Below are 16690 nucleotides of genomic sequence, written 5' to 3'. Positions count from 1 at the left end.
TGAAGTGAAATTTTATGGGTCAGAATTCCCTGGAGGATCAGGTGGGGCTGTTGAGAGAGGAAATTCTGGGTTCTTGAGGAGACAGAGCCTCTGCCCAGGGCTCCATGCGGAGTTGAGTGTGTCATCCACTGCAGGCTCTGGTGTAGACCATCCACTGTGTAGGATGTGTGAACAGCACTCTTGTGACTGTGAATGGCAGCCCGACAGCCGCCTCATAGAAATGCAGAGGCCAGAAGAGCATTGCAAGTCAGTTATCCATCCACCAAAATGGATGTCCTGGGAGGCTGCCCTAGGCCCTGTGGGCGCCTTTTGTCTCTGCTCTCAAAGAGGCTTGAACTCATTTATTGGGAAAACCAAGCGAAGGAAAGGTAACAGTCCAGAACAGGCTGGAGGGGGCATGAGAGAAAGAGCACTGAGCTTGAGGTTAGAGTGCTGGTCGTACAGGCTGGCTCTGACCCCAGCCAGGCTCCTCAGTTTGGGTTCAAGTTAGGCGGGTTCCTTGGCTGCCTGGTCAAGCTTGTCTTCTGCCCTCAGTATGAGATTCAGCCTGAACTCCATGTAATCTGGTTTTTCAGTCTGACCCCAGCATCCTTCTCTGGGTAGCCCTTTTGGGTCTGTTTCAAGCCCCTTCTCTGACTCTGGCTTTGTACTGTGAGCACCTGAGAAACCCTAAGGTCTTACTGGTGCCCTGTAATCAAAGCACATTTTCCGGGTTTGGTTGTATGGCCCAGACCCAACTGGGTGGGCCCACACAGGTCATTTTTCCTTCACAATCTTGTGGGTAAAAGGAAAATATCTTAGGTCAATTTTTTCCAGAAGCAGACCCTGAGCCAAGGACTCGAGTGTAACCAGTTCATCAGGGAGGAGCTCCCAGGAGAAACGAGAAAGGGAGTGGTGGAAACGGGACAGGAAAGAGGAAGAAGGTAGGAAAGGGTGTGATTTCAGCTGAAGTCCCAGCCTCACCCACATCCCGCGGTGGGGGGGACTTGAGCATAAATTACACCTCAGACTTTGTTCCAGCTACAGAAAAAGGAGCCCTGCCCTTGTGCCCTGATGATGTCCGCCCATTACCCGAGGGCAGGTCTGTGAACAATGTCACAGGTGTGATCAGTTTGCCTACAGCGGTGGGGGAGGAGCACAAGAATGTGCAGGTCCAGGTCCACCTGGGGCTGTGGGCGGGGCACCACCAGTGTCCATCCCCATTTCCATCTGTTAACCTTCTCTTGAAAGGGCATCCCTGGTGGCTCAGTAGTAAAGAATCCACCTCTTAATGCAGGAGATCCATCCCTGGGTCTGGAAGGTCCCCTGGAGAAGAAGAAAATGGCAACCCACTCCAGTATTCTTGCCTGGGAAATTCCATGGACAGAGGAGGCTGGCAAGCTAGAGTTGATGGGGGTCACAAAAAGAGTCAGATGCAATTTAGAAACAAAACAACAACAATCTCTCATTCCAAAAAGTGATCACCACGAAGTTTCAAAAAGTAGGAGAGTAGAGAATTTAGTTCACTAGGCCTTGGTCCATACTGGTCATAGCAAACACCCTCTTCCAACAACACAAGAGAAGACTCTACACATGGACATTACCAGGTGGTCAACACTGAAATCAGATTGATTATATTCTTTGCAGCCAAAGATGGAGAAGCTCTATACAGTCAGCAAAAACAAGACTTGGAGCTGACTGTGGCTCAGATCATGAACTCCTTATTGCCAAATTCAGACTAAAATTGAAGAAAGTAGGGAAAACCACTAGACCATTCAGGTATGACCTAAATCAAATCCCTTATGATTATACAGTGGAAGTGAGAAATAGATTTAAGGGACTAGATCTGATAGACAGAGTGCCTGATGAACTATGGACGGAGGTTCGTGACATTGTACAGAAGACAGGGATCAAGACCATCCCCATGGAAAAGAAATGCAAAAAAGCAAAATGGCTGTCTGAGGAGGCCTTACAAATAGGTGTGAAAAGAAGAGAAGCGAAAAGCAAAGGAGAAAAGGAAAGATATAAACATCTGAATGCAGAGTTCCAAAGAATAGCAAGGAGAGATAAAAAAGCCTTCCTAAGTGATCAATGCAAAGAAATAGAGGAAAATAATAGAATGGGAAAGACTAGAGATCTCTTCAAGAAAATTAGAGATACCAAGGGAACATTTCATGCCAAGATGAGCACAATAAAGAACAGATATGGCATGGACCTAACAGAAGCAGAAGATATTAAGAAGGGGTGGCAAGAATACACGAAACTATACAAAAAAGATCTTCATGACCCAGATAATCACGATGGTGTGATCACTCACCTAGAGCCAGACATCCTGGAATGTGAAGTCAAGTGGGCCTTAGAAAGCATCACTAGGAACAAAGCTAGTGGAGGTGATGGAATTCCAGTTGAGCTATTTCAAATCCTAAAAGATGATGCAGTGAAAGTTCTGCACTCAATATGCCAGCAAATTTAGAAAACTCAGCAGTGGCCACAGGACTGGAAAAGGTGTTTTCATTCCAATCCCAAAGAAAGGCAATGCCAAAGAATGCTCAAACTACTGCACAATTGCACTCATCTCACACGCTGGTAAAATAATGCTCAAAATTGTCTAAGCCGGGCTTCAGCAATACGTGAACCGTTGCACTTCCAGATGTTCAAGCTGGTTTTAGAAAAGGCAGAGGAACCAGAGACCAAATTGCCAACATCCGCTGGATCATGGAAAAAGCAAGAGAGTTCCAGAAAAGCATCTATTTCTGCTTTATTGACTATGCCAAAGCCTTTGACTGTGTGGATCACAATAAACTGTGGAAAATTCTGAAAGAGATGAGAATACCAGACCACCTGGCCTACCTCTTGAGAAACCTGTATGCAGGTCAGGAAGCAACAGTTAGAACTGGACATGGAACAACAGACTGGTTCCAAATAGAAAAAGGAGTATGTCAAGGCTGTATATTGTCACACTGCTTATTTAACTTATATGCAAAGTACATTACGGGAAATGCTGTGCTGGAAGAAGCCCAAACTGGAATCAAGGTTGCCGGGAGAAATATCAATAACCTCAGATAAGCAGATGACACCACCTTAATGGCAGAAAGTGAAGAGGAACTAAAAAGCCTCTTGATGAAAAGTGAAAGAGGAGAGTGAAAAAATTGGCTTAAAGCTCAACATTCAGAAAACTAAGATCATGGCACCTGGCACCATCTCTTCATGGGAAACAGATGGGGAAACAGTGGCTGACTTAATTTTTGGGGCTCCAAAATCACTGCAGATGGTGACTGCAGCCATGAAATTAAAAGATGCTTACTCCTTGGAAGGAAAGTTATGACCAACCTAGACAGCATATTGAAAAGCGGAGACATTACTTTGCCAACAAAGGTCCGTCTAGTCAAGGCTATGGTTTTTCCAGTGGTCATGTATGGATGTGAGAGTTGGAGTATAAAGAAAGCTGAGGGCCGAAGAATTGATACTTTTGAACTGTGGTGTTGGAGAAGACTCTTGAGAGTCCCTGGGACTGCAAGGAGATCCAACCAGTCCATGCTAAAGGAGACCAGTCCTGGGTGTTCACTGGAAGAACTGATGTAAAGCTGAAACCCCAATACTTTGGCCACCTCATGCAAAGAGTTGAGGAAAAGGAATGACTGAGTGACTGAACTGAACTGAATGTTTCTTTTGCTATTGTTGTTCAGTTGCTCAGTCGTGTCTGACTCTTTGAGACCCCATGGATTGCAGCACACTAGGCTTCCCTGTCCTCCAACATCTCCTGGAGCTTGCTCAAACTCATGTCCATCGAGTTGGTGATGCCATCCAACCATTTCATTCTCTGTCGTCCCCTTGTCCTCCTGCCTCCAATCTTTCCCCAGCATCAGGGTCTTTTCTAATGAGTCAGCTCTTCACATCAGGAGGCCAAAGTTTGACCAATGTTTCTTTGGTAAAATCCAAATTGCTGACCTTCTGTCTCGCTTCTGAATTTCAGATACTGACCAGCCCAGATGGTTTCCTCTTTCATTTCAGTGTCGGACTGAACAAAACCCAGCTAGATTGATCTGCAGCAAAAACAAACACAAAAGCACAGCATGCTTCCCTAAGCCAAATAGAAATGATTTTTGCATAATCTGTTTTTTTTTCTGGATATTGGCACATCTGCTTCCCTCCAAACCTTAGTAATCAAGTGCTGATTATACAGCAGTCCCATCAGTGGGTCTTTGTTGAATATTTTGAAAGGTACTCCTCACTTCCTCCTCAACAAGACAGCCTCTTTCTACTCACTGTCAATAGCTGATGCAGGATTCTAAAGAAGGCACAGTTCAGGCATGGACAGCTTTTAGGTTAAAAATTTTTAAATGCCATGTAAATAGCCCATCAGAATTAAATTTTTCAGTGTGGGAGTGCAATTTACAATTTACTCGTCAAACATAAATTAACCCCAAAAGGGCCAAATTTTTAGACCAGTGGTTTTCCACTTGGGGCAGTTTTGCCCCCCAGGGGACACATGGTGACACCTGGAGACAGCTGTGCTTGTCATAAAGGTGCGGGGGTCGGGGGGGGGGTGTGCTGCAGGCACGAATGGGCAGAGACCAGTGTTGCTGCGGAACAACGCCCAGAACAGCTCCCGCGACAGAGAAGAACCCAGTCCCAGATGTCACCAGTGCTGAGGCCGAGAAACCCTGATTTGGACTGTTTTCTTTATTTTATTTTTAAAGAGACTGAAAGTCCCGTTTCATTTATTTGTTTTTGGCTGCTCTGGGTTTTTGTTGCTGCCCGGGCTTTCTCTAGTTATGGTTCGAGGGCTTCTCACTGCGGTGGCTTCTACTTGTTGAGAAGCATGGGCCAGGTGAGAGTGCTTCAAGAGTTGCAGTGCATGTGGTTAGCTGCCCCGAGGCATGTGGAATCTTCCCGGACCAGAGATTGAACAGTGTCCCCTACACTAGCAGGTGGATGCTTATCCACTGGACCCCCAGGGAAGTCCTGGACTGTTTTATTTCATGTGAATTTTGCACTGATTCCCTCCATCTAGGCCTGGTGGTTCAGACAGTAAAGAATCTGCCTGCAATGTGGGAGACCTGGGTTCGATCCTTGGTTTGGGAAGATCCCTTGGAGGAGGGCATGGCAACCCACTCCAGTATTCTTGCCTGGAAAATCCCCATGGACAGAGGAGCCTGGTGGGCTACAGTCCAGGGGGTTGCAGAGTTGGACATGACTGAGCGACTAAGCACAGCACACAGCAGGCCTATTTTCAGTCATTTTGAGCTTTTCAAATCCCAGTGTTTGAATATTTTTGAGCATCAATTACAACTGAAATGCTATTCCAGGTGCTCTCGTATTGACTTGTTTTGTACGACCGTTAGTAAAACTGTGATTCACTTAGGGATGTTGAATTCTCTGCATCTGAGTTTTCTGAATCCCATCACTGGGGCAAGTGACCAGTGCAATCTCGCACAGGGCCCTGCACCTAGTAGGGCATCCTGTGCTTGGGGCTTAACACTCTGCAGTGGTTGTCTTGAAATTCTTAAGACTTTCGTTTTGGAGTTGTGTTTTGGTAGTGAAGTCTGATGGGACAATGATATGTGCCCCAGGGTGGAGACTCAGCCCACACTGGGGCCTGGTACCTCGCACCTGCCTGGATGCCAGATCTTCTGACTCCACCTAGTGACCACTGCTGCCCTTTGCTCCTGGTAGGGGATGAGGGCACATGGAGTTGGGTGGGGTGTGTGCACTCCACACTCCAAGTCAGGGGCAGGACCCTGGGGGCCTGTGAGGATCTACAATGTGCCAGAACGTGACACACCCAAAAGAATGTGACATTAAATGGCAAACAAGAGCCACCATGTGTTATGGACTGAATATTGTGTCTCCCCAAAATTCGCATGCTGAAGTCCTAATTCCCCAAGGTGGGGCCTTTGGGAACTAATGAAATTTCAATGAGGGCATGAGGGTGGGGTCCCCAGGACTGGATTTGTGTCCTTATAAGAAGAGGAAGGGGGACCAGAGCTCACTTTCTCTGCCATGTCAGGAAAGAGCAAGAACGTGTGAGAACCAGGAAGGGGGTTCTCGCCAGGAACCAAATCTGCTGGCACCTTGATCTTGGATTTCCCAGTTTCCAAATCTGGGATAAAATCCATTTCTGTTATTGAAGGCACCCAGTCTATGATATTTTCTTGTAATAGGCCTGAGCAGACTAAGACACCATGACAGGTTGAGAGAAAAAGAGACAGTGGAAGAAAGTTAAAAGTTTTGTCTCTTGCTTTTTGAACAAGATGGCCTAGTGTTTTCATTTTGCATGGGGTTCCATGAATTACGTAGCTGGCCCTGTCTAGGATGGGTGATCACCGCTCATCACTTTCTTTCAAAGCAAAACTTTCCTAGTGAATCTGAGAGACAGGCAGTCTTCCATGTGCAACCAAACCTGTTTTTGGAGGAAGCTTCATATCAGATCACTGATACATCTAACATATCACTGAATTTCTTAATACGATAGTTATTAAAGACAAATGAAAAAGTTTTAGCATTAGCAATAGTTTGAGTTTTCTTTCACATCACTGGGGATACAGAAGTAGGCAACTCATTTTGAAGATACAGAAGTAGGCAACTCATTTTGAATCTACTCGGCTTCTGGTTTCTCTACTTTTTTTCTGCCTTTGGCATCTTTGGAGCAGACCTTGTGTGCCTTGAAGAGAACTTTCTTGCCTAGGCTTGGTAGAATGCTTAAGGATAGACAGCTTCATCGTCACCGCACTTTCAGAAACAGCCGTATTTTGCGCCTGTCTGCTTGCTTGCTTGCTAAGTCGCTTCAGTCGTGTCCGACTCTGCGTAACCCCATAGACGGCAGCGCACCAGGCTCCCCCGTCCCTGGGATTCTCCAGGCAAGAACACTGGAGTGGGTTGTCATTTCCTTCTCCAATGCATGAAAGTGAAAAGTGAAAGTGAAGTTGCTCAGTCGAGTCCGACTCTTAGCGACCCCATGGACTGCACCCACCAGGCTCCTCCGTCCATGGGATTTTCCAGGCAAGAGAACTGGAGTGGGGTGCCATCTCCTTCTCTGGCCTGTCTGCTAATTAAGTTTATTTATGGCAGAATGTCATCTCTTATTGGCTTTCGTTGTAACATGCCTCCTCATGGTGAGTTTGTGTTGGAACCATGTAGAGTACCTACCCTCCCTACCCTAGCAGATTTCTTCCATGCTTCCAGCTAACTGCTCTAGCTCCGAGGCCATGGCTTCCTAATTCTAAACTAACCCTGGGCTCTCCTGTCCTGACCTTTCTGTGGCCTTTCCTGTCCTCCATGCTTGGTGGGTGTCCCGTCTGGCCTGAGTTGGAAGCCTGGTTTTAGTTTTGGGACTCTCCATGCAGCAGGCACCTTTGCAACTCGCTGCTTCAGGTGGCACCTGGCTCTGGGGTGATGCAGGCACTGGCCCACCACAGGCCTTGGCTCTTGCCTGTCTAAGCCCCTGGATCCTGCTAATTCTTCTAGAACTTCATTTCCAAGTCCCCTCTGGCCTGGTCAACCTCCTGGTCACACACTCCATCTCACTGTCCCCGTCTCTGTGACTCACTCTCAGAGTGCACCGTGGCCCTGAGTGTGGATGCCCGGGGCATAAGAAGAGTGGCAGAGAATGCCACCCTGTCTGGGGAGGTCTCTCGCATCTCCCTACCCCCTGACACCCACCTGCCGGTACCTTTTCTTTGCTGTCTCTGACCCAGGCCTGCTGCCCGCAGCCTGTGGTTGGGAAAATATGTAATGCTTTGGGTTTCTGGTTTATAGATTTTAGGAACTAGTGGGAAACCCTCAATTCTTATATGTGAATCACTCAGAGTAAATGTTAAGGCTGAAAAAGCTTTTTTTTTTTTTTTTTAAAGCAAGTTAAAGAAGTCAACAGTAAAAGGTTGAATGTTAGTCTTTTAAATATGTCATCTGGTGCTACCCACCAATGCGTCAGGGTACTGTAACTATAATGATCTTAAGTTATCACAGTAATAACCAACATGGTATTTTACAGGTTACTTATATTGTATTTCATTTGAGCCTCATAGAATACTATTGGCTAATAGTTAGTTACTTTGTGCCAGGTACTATTCTATGACTTTTATGTATGTTAATTCCATACTAACACAGGGAGGTTAATAAACTTGCCCACAGTCAGACAGCTTGTGAGTGGCTTAGCTAGGATTGCTTCAAACTCTGTCTTTAATGACCAAGCTATAACTGACTCATATCAACCCTGGAAGGTACATTTTAATTATTTTATATGAGGGATCTGAAGATGAAAGAGGTGAAGTGACTTGTCTGGGAGAATCACTGCTGCCCTTTTTTAAGGTGGTGGCTTGGGATGTATAGGGCACATCATCTGAGTTTTAGTGGTTGTGTTCTTAAGGCCAATGGGGAAATGTCTAAAAGGTTGAAGAGCATCATGAGAGCGGGTCTGGAAATCCTGGTGGTAATTTCCCGAGTCAAGGAAATCCCATTTCTTGTTCATTTGGCTGGCATTCTGATGCTTTTCTGAGCATCTATTGAGAAGCAGTGAGTGAGTGAGTGAGTGAAGTCACTCAGTTGTGTCTGACTCTTTGCGACCCCATGGACTGTAGCCCACCAGGTTCCTCCATCCATGGAATTTTCTAGGTAAGAGTACTGGAGTGGGTTGCCATTTCCTTCTCCAGGGGAATCTTCCCGACCTGGGGATTGAACCCTGGTCTCCTGCATTGCAGGCAGACACTGAGAAGCAGTTAAGTTTATACTAATTGATAGTTTTGAAAGCCAGATATTGAACTAGGCATACAGGATACTGAAATGAACAAATCTTGGCCCCTTCCTTCAAGATGCTCCTGGTTTAGTGGGGAAGAGCAAGATAGAGAAAATCAGGTCATTATTAATGATGGTTTAACGTGTTGAGTGGAAATTATAAGAAGATGCTGTAAGATAATAGATGAGGAGGTGTGAAGAATCGAGAGAGAATGGTGCAGTTGGGGGAACATACTAAGGGGAGATTTTCTAGCAAAGTGGCACTAAGGCTTAAAGGGTGAGTTTGCCAGTTGAAAATAAGGTGGAAGTACATCTGTTTCCATGCATTTTAAAAATAATGTATCAATTCTCCTTCCAAGAATAACTGGAAATGCTAGATTACAAATCAAGCAATCAAGCAAAAATAGCTATTCAAAAGGACCAGAGAGCAACCAAGATAATCGGGACTCTAGAGAACGAGATTATAGACAGAAGGGAACTGTAGAGAAATGATTGACATTCTATACCACTTTTACCTTTAAGGCATTTGCAGTTCATCAGGAAAGTCAATTAGCAAATGGGAGCTAGAGATCTAAAAATCTAAGCAAAAATTTTGTCCATCTTAATACTAAGGAAATTTGAGTTCTGCCAAAAAGGAAAGGCGCTGGTAAATAGACCAGATTTTTAACGAGACCATTGAAGGTCCATGTCCTAAGAGTAAGGGCAATTGGAACTAGATCAAGCCTTACAAAAACAAACTCACACTCAAACCAGCTCAATTTCTTATTGGATTAAGATAATTGTTCTGTTCTTACTGCATCCAAGAAGGGCAATAAAGCCTCTCTGGAGAAGGTTCTCTACACGTCTTCAAGAGAATGCCCAACTTTTAATTAAAAAGTTACCAGATATTCCAATAAAAGAGAATCAAAAGGTCAAAGCCTAGAGAAAAAAAATAAGACAATAAAATGGACCCACAGATGATCCAGATACTGAGATTAACAAGCACAGTCTTTAAAATAACTGAAATTATTTCAAGAGAATGATGACAAGGTGAAGAATTAGATCTACAAGAACAGACAAATAGAAAATCTAGAACTGAAAAGTCCAATAAATGAAATCAAGAACCTAATAGATGGATTTAATAGCAGATTTGATATGACAGAAGAGAACCTGCAGAGATAACAGTAGGAAGTATCCAGCCTTAAGCACAAAGGAAAACCATGTAAACTACAGAAAAGCGAGAAAGAAACATATAAGATGTGGTAAAAATACCTAAAATGTAAGCTGCTGAAGTGCCACAGAAGAAGGGAGAGAAAAGGGAAAGAGATATTTGAAGGGATACAGGCTGAACGATTTTATGGGATATTAATTACTTTAGGTCCATTATCTCATTCGATCTTCATGGCAATTTTGTGAAGCTTGCCAAAGGATATTATTTACTCATTTTACATTTATTATTATATCTCAGAGAGGCTAAGGTTCTTTACTCATTTATTTAAAATGGAGTCTTTCATTTACTCAGCAAACATTTATTAACTGCCATAATTTGTAAGCTTGTTACACAAAGCAACAAACAGCTTTAGAAATAATAATGTGTGAGTAAATGTAAATGAATTTTTCTTATTTTTAATTAAAAAAGAATAAACCATTTAAAACCAAAAATATAGATTTCTAAAATACATGTGGAAGCTTTAGTGTGACAACAATGAGAGCACAGAAGACAGAAGGGAGAGAAATGAAAGTACACTCTTATCAGATACTTACGCTATACGTGAAGTTTTATAACACTATTTAAAGACAGAATGTAAGTCAAAGATACATAATACAAAACCTAGCTCAACCACACAAAATATATTGAATAATCAAAAAAAAAAAGCAAGAAAGGAGGAAGAAAGAAACAAGGAACTGATGGAACGAATGGAATATGAATAAGTGGTTGACTTAAACCCAACTATATCAATGCTTACATTAAGTGTAAACGATCCAAACACTCTAATTCAAAGGCAGACATTGTCAGACATAGTTTTAAAAATTCAGCAAAATGGGATAAATTTAAGAAAAGAAAAACAAACCCCTGATAATTCCAAGTATAGGCAAAAATATGGAGCAGCTAGAATTCTCATCTATTGTCAGTGGGAAGTGGTACCACTTTGGAAAACTGCTTGGCAATACCGATTAAAGTTAAATATATGTATTCCACGCAATCCAGCAATTCTACTCAGCAGAAATGCATACATATGTTCACCAAAAAATGTTAAAAAAAAAAGCTTTTAACAGCACTTGTGTGATAGCCAAAACCTGGACAGTATTCATATTTTCATCAACATTAGACTGAATAAACTGTGGAACATTTACACAATGGAATATTACATGACAACAAAAAACCAAACAGCAGCCATATGCAACAACATGGGTGAATCTCACAAAATAATATTAAGTGAAAGAAGCCCAGACAGGGCTTCTCTGGTGGCTCAGGGATGAAGAATCTGCCTGCCAATGCGGGAGACGCAGGTTTCATCCCTGATCCGGGAAGATCCCACAAGCTGTGGAGCAACAGAGCCCATGAGCCACAACGATTGAGCCTGTGCCCTAGAGCTCGGGAGCCGCACTGCTGAGCCCACGTGCTCCAGAGCTTGCGCTCTGCAACGAGAGAAGCCCTGCAATGAAGTCTGTGCACCACAACTAGAGCAGCCCCCACTTGCTGCAACGAGAGCAGAGTAGCCTCTCCTTGCCGCAGTTAGAGAAAGCACATGCAGCAGCAAAGATCCAGCACAGCCAAAAGTAAATAAATGAAATTATATATACATATAAAAGAAGAAGAAGCCCAGATAAAGAAGCCTATACTGTATGATTCTGTATAAATAAAGTTCAAAACTGGGCAAAATGAATCCATTTGGAATGAAGTCAGAATATTGGCTGCCTGTTAGGGGCTGGGACCTGGGAGAAGGCAGGAGGGAGGCTTCTGGGACTGCTGATGATATTCTAACCCTTTCTATGGACAGTCATTTCTTGAATATGTCAATTCTGTAAAAACGCATCAAGCTGTAAATTTAGAACTTGTCCACTTTGTTGTATTCATAGCATATGTCAATAAAATGTTACCTGTTTAAAAAAAAAAAATGGGATGAATGACATTCCAGGCAGGGGAGAGAGTGTAAGCAAAGGTGTAGAGGAATCAACCATGTGGTGTGTGGAAAATTACAGGTGGCCAGATGCTGTTGGAGCATAAAATGTGAGGTAGGTTATAGTGGGTTTGGGGAAGATGTTACCATGGCAGTTTAATGCCCCGCAAGAGTGTGGACTGTCTTCCAAGGTCAATTAAAGCCTGGAAGAGTCTAAGCAAGAAGTGACATATAAGATTTGGAATTTTAAAAGAATCCCAATGTGAATTGGCAAAGAGGGACAAAAATAGGTGCAGGGAGACTAGATAAGATGTTCTTGAAAAAATCCAGATGAGAGATGATGAAGGACTGAATCAGGGCATGGTGGTGGGGATATAAAGAGAATACAACTTCAGAACTATTTAAGAGATGATACTAGTAAGCCTTTCTGGATGTAGGGGTTGAAGAGAAGTAGACTTGAGGATGATTCCTAAGTTTCTAATACACATGACTGCATGGCTGGTGGTTCCACCCGGTGAGGCAGGGAACGTTCAGGAGTTCAGGGCAAGGGCAGAAGACTGGTTTAGACAGTGTGGACAGGTTGACCAGATAAGCGGCACTCACACTGAAGGGGATTCTTGGGGAGTTATTTTGAGGTCCTCTGTTTCCTGGAATGGATGACCCATTTAAATGCCAGGTCTCTGATGTCCCCTACAATTACCGTTTGGTTTTCTTGCCACGGTCGTGGTGCACATTCAAGACACAAAGCCGTAGTTGTCAGCAGCAGATCCAGTGGCGCGGCCGCCCTGGGGTCTGAAAGACTTCATCTGGCTTTCCTCCGCCGCTCCAGACAAAGGCCGTCTTATGCACCATCTATTTCAGTCATTTTTATGAGTGCCGTGGAATATTTTCAAGCTATCCCTTTTAAGCATTATCTCTTGGCAGTTAAGAAAATAGATCCATTGCAAGCACTGGGGTTTCTGAAAAGGGGTTTAAAAATAGCGCAGGGCACCAGACAGCTGCAGCTATTGGGAAACGGAGCCCTTTGCTTGCACTTTTACCGGTTTCCATTTCAGCCTTGCAGCTGGAAACCGCGAGCTCTTCCTCTGCTGGGAACAGATGGAAAAGGAGGAAGGAATGGTCCAGGACCCTCTCTTGACTCGAGGTCACACTGGGCTCTGTGAATGCTGAGAGGTGCTAGGGTAGTGGAGAGTGGGTGAACTAAATAAACTCTTGGGTCTGAAAAAACCAATTCAATATTATGATATATCTTTATATTTGGAAATGAAAAAAAAATAAGCCTATTGGTTTTTTCATGTAAATGACAGGAAGCAGATGGGATAAAATCCTCTTGGCCAGTAGGAATAGGCAGAAAAGGCGTTGGCAAGTAGTGCTTTATGGACAGTTCTCTCTGGACATGATGTCACCATTCCCATCTTACAGGTGTGAAAACTGAGGAAAGGAATTGTTGGGGGATCAGTTCCTGGTCACAGAGCAGGGAGTGAGGGAGGCAGGGTCGCAGCACAGACTCCAGAGCCCCCACTCATAGTCATTGCTCTGGACTGCCTTTCACTGGGGATGCATACGATTTTAATGTTTCTCCAAAGGGAGCATGCATGTTTAAAAGAAGAAAAAGCCAAGAATTAACATGAACAAATCTCTATTCTAAGCATCAACTCTACCATGATGCCACTCAATAAGTGTTTGCTCGGTAAACGAATGACTGCATTTTAAACAAATGAACTAAGACCCTTAGCCTGTTTGAAACTCCAATTCTTCACCTGTAAAATGTATGTAATAATATCGTTTGGCTGCCTTCACAAAATTGCTGTGAAAAGATCCAATGAGATAATGGACTACTGAAAGTAGTTTAATACCCTGGAAAATTGTTTAGCAGTTAATTCAACCAATGGTTGCTGAGCACTTACCATTAAGCAGACACTACTGTAGGTGCTGAAGTAAGTGCATCAGTGAGTGAAGTAAGTAAAGTCCCTGCTTATTTTCTATCAGGGAGAGATGGAAATACACAGGAAAACTAGTGAGGAGGTAAAAATTCTAGGGACTTCCCTGTGGCTCAGTGGTTAAGACTCTGAGCATCCAGTACAGGATGCATGGGTTCTGATAAGGGTCCACATGAGGTCTCACTGATAAGATGGCTCATTGTTGACCTTCCAATGTCCCTTTATGCCACAGCTGGGACGTGGACCTGGAGGGGGCCTTGGCTTTGGGCATGAGTGGGTCCAGTGGCCTTCTTTGCTGCATTTGAAGCAGGGTCCAGGTGCCTGTCTTTGTTGGTTGATAGAGGTTAGGAGCCATGTAGGGCGGTGGCTACATGAAGGTGATATTTGGCCTGATCTCATTGGGCCTTCTCTAGCTTTGCCTTTTCTTCCAAGTTATTGAAAATCCGAAAGGCTAAATTTAAAAGGTCTCATTGAGGGGTTTGAGGGCCTTCTTCTGCCTTTTTTAGTTTCTTTCAGATATCTAGGGATGACTGGGAGATAAAATGGGTGTTAAGGACAATGGTGCCCTCTGCTGAAGTGGGGTCTTCAAAGACAGGAAGCCACCTTGGCCCTGCTTCAAATGTGGCACAGAAGGCCACTGGGCCCGCTCATGCCTAAAGCCAAGGCCCCTTCCAGGTCCATGTCCCAGCTGTGGCATAAAGGGACACTGGAAGGTCAACATAATGAGCCATCTTATCGGCGAGACCCCATGTGGACCCTATTAGGTCCGATGATCCCTGGTTGGAAAACTAAGATCCCACAGACTGAGGCACAGCCAGAAAACTGAAAAAAACAAATTCTAAAGTAGGCCATCACAGTATATACGTGTAGGCGATAAGAGCTATGGAAAAAACAAAGAGTAGACAGGGGTAGGGGTGATTGGGGTGAGGACAAGTTGCAATTTAAAATCAGGTGTTCAGAGTGGACCTCACTGAAAGGTGACACCGTGTTGACATTTTGAGGTGAAGGCGTTGGCTCTGCAGGCTCCTGGGTGACGCATGTGATCGGTGGTAAAGTGGAGCTGTGCTCGCTGTGTCCCGGGGGAACCAGGGAAAGCGGTGGGAGAGGCGATTAGGGACTTGATGTGGGGTGGGGTGGGGTGGGGGAGTCTCAGGGTCTTGTCTGCATGTGGATTGTCACAGCGAAAGAAATGGACATGCCTGGAGGGATTGACTCGGAGGAGTGACACAGCCTGGCGTGGTTTAGAGGGATCACGCTGGCTGCTGGGTTGAGAAGGGATGTAGGTGGTGATGGCAAAAGTGGGAATGTGAGACTAGTTAGTGGGCTATTCCAGTAATCCAGAAGTGAGCCCAGAACTGTCCCCTTCTGGATACTCTTCGAAGAAATGGACTGAGGGTGTCACAGAAGCCAGGTGGGGAAAGGGGATCAGAGATGAGATGGAGACCACGCACAGCGAACACTACAGACAGGTCAGTCGGTCCAGCACCGTGACCGCCCGTGAGACCTGGCAGTGTGGAGGTGGCCGGGGACCTTAACAAGGGCTGTCTTAGCAGAGTGATGGGCCTGAAAGTTGACTGCAGTGGCTTGAAGGAAGAATGGGAGAAGAGAAATGTTTAAAAATTTTTAACAAAATTTTTAGCTGTGACAAAATATACAAAATATAAAATTTATCATCTTTTTTTTTTAGTTCCCCAGCCAAGGATCCAACCTGCACTCTCAGCAGTGAAAGCATGGTGTCCTAACCACTGGACCACTGGGGAATTGCCCTGAAATGACCATTTAAACCATACTTGAGTGTACAACTCAGGAGTGTTAAGTACATTTGCATTGCTGTGCAGCTGATCTCTAAACTCTTTTCATCTTCACACATTAAACAGCAATTTCCCATTCCACCTGTCTCCCAGCCCCTGGCAACCAGCATTCTACTTTCTCTATGAATTCGACCACTCTACATAATCATACAGTATTTGTCTTTGGAATCATACAGTCCTGGCTTCTTTCACTTAGTATAATGTCCTCAGTGTTCGGCCATGTTGTAGTATGAATCAAATTCTTCCCTTTTAGGGCTGAATAATATTCCATCAGATGTATATACCACGTTTTTTTTCCTTGCGTTCATCAGTGGCCATCTGGGTTGCTTCCACTTTTTTGGGCACTGTGAATAATGCTGCTATGAACATGAGTGTGCAAATATCTCTTCGAGAACTTGCTTTCAATTCTTTTGGGTGTATACCCAGAAGTGGAAATGCTGAATGAGGCAGAGAAAAATTTTGTTGCAAAGGGAAGCATAAAAAAGAAGTGGGGGTGTGTAGCTGGCAGCAGAAGTAGGGTCACAAGAAGAGGTTTGTTTTTGTTTGGTTTAATACAGGAAAAATATCAGCATGTTTTCAGTTGATGGGACTGATGCAGTAGAGAGAGAAAAATTGAAATGGAGAACTGCTGGAGCAGTGTTCTAGGGGCGGTGAAGGGGACTGGATTTCATGTACAAATAGAAAAGCTTGGGGCTACAGGTGGCAAGGCAGAGTCTGTGGAAACAGGTACAGAAAGGGTAGCAGATTGGTGGCTGGAATTTGTGGCCATGCTCTGGTTGCTTCAGTGTTCTCAGTAGATTAGAAACAAGACTGCCAACTGAAAGTAATATATAATAATAGCTACCAACTCTGAATTGGGCTTCCCTTGTGGCTCAGCTGGTAAAAGAATCCACCTGCAATTTGGGAGACCTGGGTTCGATCCCTGGGTTAGGAAGATCTCCTTGACAAGGGAAAGGCTACCCACTCCAGTATTCTGGCCTAGAGAATTCCATGGACTGTATAGTCCATGGGGTCGCAAAGAGTTGGACATGACTGAGCGAGCGACTTTCACTTTCACTTTCTTTCACCAACTTTGAGAGTTGAACGCTATGCTAGGAGCATTACTTCAATATCTGTAAACTTCACA

The sequence above is a fragment of the Bos indicus x Bos taurus genome, chromosome 14, assembly GCF_003369695.1.
Source record: "Bos indicus x Bos taurus breed Angus x Brahman F1 hybrid chromosome 14, Bos_hybrid_MaternalHap_v2.0, whole genome shotgun sequence".
Lineage (NCBI taxonomy): Eukaryota > Metazoa > Chordata > Mammalia > Artiodactyla > Bovidae > Bos > Bos indicus x Bos taurus.
This window is presented reverse-complemented; position numbering follows the sequence as displayed.